Raw genomic sequence first — 2,360 nt, 5'->3', positions numbered from 1 at the left:
TATCTTCCTTTTTCGTTGTGCTGGATTTGAACTCAAGGCTTTGCACATGCTAGGCAAGTGCTCTACAATTGAGCTACACCCTCCCAGACACGTTCCTTTTCACCCTCTACTCTGGCTTCCCAACCCCCACTCCCTATTCCCATTTCTCACAGATTAATGCCTGATTGTCTCGTAATTCTCCAGGGTTAGGAATTACATACAAAGCATCAGAGAAATTGGACCTGATGGGTACTGGGATCCATGAGTTGTCACAATTACTTTTTGCAGTGTTAGGGATATAACCCAGGGTCTCATGAATGCTAGACCAGCAATCTCCAACTGAGCTACGTCCCAGTCTATCAAGATTTTTTTGATACTGATTGTTGAGTCGGCTTAAAATAGAAGTTCAATAAGGTTAATCAAGTACCTGTGTAAGAATATAATGCATTATGATAAGCCAAAAGATTGTAAGAACTGAATGGGGGAGTAGCATAGGATTTACACAGTTATACCATGTAAATACTTACATCCAAAGAATGGTCAAAAGTAACTCATAGAGGGCCCATCAGATGAACTGAGGATGATAGAACTTGAATCTTGAGGTTGGTTCTCACTGCTTTTTCGATTTTGTCCACAAAGATAAACGTTACTTCTTACACAGCTATGAACAGGAACATAATTGCTCCTGCAGCAACATTAGGGATTAGATTTTCTGTTCCCATTGTTTTAAAAATGTGATCTGCAGATATCTAGCACATGTATAACCTCAGGCAAATTAATGCTGTTAATCACTTTTTCATTGTTGTGGCAACAGACAATTTAAAAGGAGGAAAGATTTATTCTAGCTCACAATTTCAGTTTGTGAAACTGGCTTCATTGTTACAGGTCTGTGATGAGACAGCACATGGCTGAGAGGACATAGTGGAGCAGAGCTGCTCACCTGATGGCGAGGGGAAGCAGCTATAGGCACTGAGGACAAAATATATCCTTCAAAGGCACATTCCAGTGATTTACTTCCTCCAACTAGGCCCACCATCTAGTTTTTACCAGAAGTAATACTTAGTAATGCCATCAAATTAAGAATCCATCAGTGGGTTGATTAGGGTAGTTGATTAGGGTTCCTGATCCAGTTGCCTCTGAATAGCCTATCAGCTGGCAACCAAGCCTTTTAACAGCCTTTGAAGCTGTTTTATATCCAAACTATAACAGGATCATGAGCCCTTTTTGGGTGATAGGAGGCCAGAGAATTTGAACTCTTAGCACCTTAACGGGGTAAAGTGACCCCGTTGGTTACTTTAATTTGCTAAACCAGCAAAGGAGAATTTTGGGGAGGCCAGATTATATCTGTGGTTCTCCAAAGTCCTAGCTCTTAGACACGGAAATAGCACTGCGTATGAAGAACCCGATTGCATCCTATCACTGAGAATGTCTTGGTCTTGCTGATGGAGTCTCCAAGCACAAGTTGCTTCTTAGATGAAATGACTACTGGTATTAGTCTGAGGGAAGTGTGGCCTCAGTGTGATAAAGGTAGATCCAAATGTGAGGAAGCTGGAGGCTTTTAGTTAACTGCAGCTGGTTACAGTCACTACAGCCCTAAGACGAATCTATTTCTCCATGTTCACCATTCCTCATGGGCTTTCCTCAGAAAAAAACTTGGGACGAATTACAACCCCCATTGTTGAGTTTGACTTGGAGTAAAAAACTGGTCATCTTCCTCCGCCAGACATTCTGAATTCTCTTTATCCTTGGTTATGATGGTAGGCCTTTGTTGCCTGTTGGTGTGAAACCTAACTGATCCTTGAGATGTCTTGAGCCTTTGGCAATCACATCTTTTTAAGACCAGGGTTGCTTCATGAATTCATTTAATTACAGTTATGGGAGGGAGTATTAAGATGCACCTGTAGTCAGAATAATCATATCCCAAAGAGAACCATTTCCTAATTCCTGGGACCTGTGAATGTGTTACTTTAAATAGCACAAAGGACTTTGCAGATGTGGGCAAGGGTAAGGGCCTTCAGATAGGAGATTGTCCAGGTTGGCCTAGTCTAATCTCGTGACTCCTTAAAAGCAGGGAACCTTCCCAGCTGTGGTCAGAGAGAAAGGACAGCAGAAGGATTCAGTGGCTTGGTTCTGGGATATTCAGAACTATGTGCTCAGACCTGAGAGAGTACAGTTTCTAAGGGTGTCTCCCAGCTGATAGCCAGCAAGGAAATAGATAATCCAGTCCTATATTGCTTGAGACCGAGTTTGCCAACTCTGGAATGAGTAGGAAATAGACTTTTCCCCTAAAGCCTCTAGAAAGGAATGTAAGCTTAATTTAACCCCATGAAGTCTGTATCAGGCTACATGTAAGGTAAATACATGTTGCTTGAAGGCACTAA

The sequence above is a fragment of the Castor canadensis genome, chromosome 8 (genome assembly GCF_047511655.1).
Source record: "Castor canadensis chromosome 8, mCasCan1.hap1v2, whole genome shotgun sequence".
Taxonomy (NCBI): Eukaryota; Metazoa; Chordata; class Mammalia; order Rodentia; family Castoridae; genus Castor; species Castor canadensis.
The sequence above is the reverse complement of the archived record's forward strand: the minus strand, read 5'-3'. Positions refer to the sequence as shown.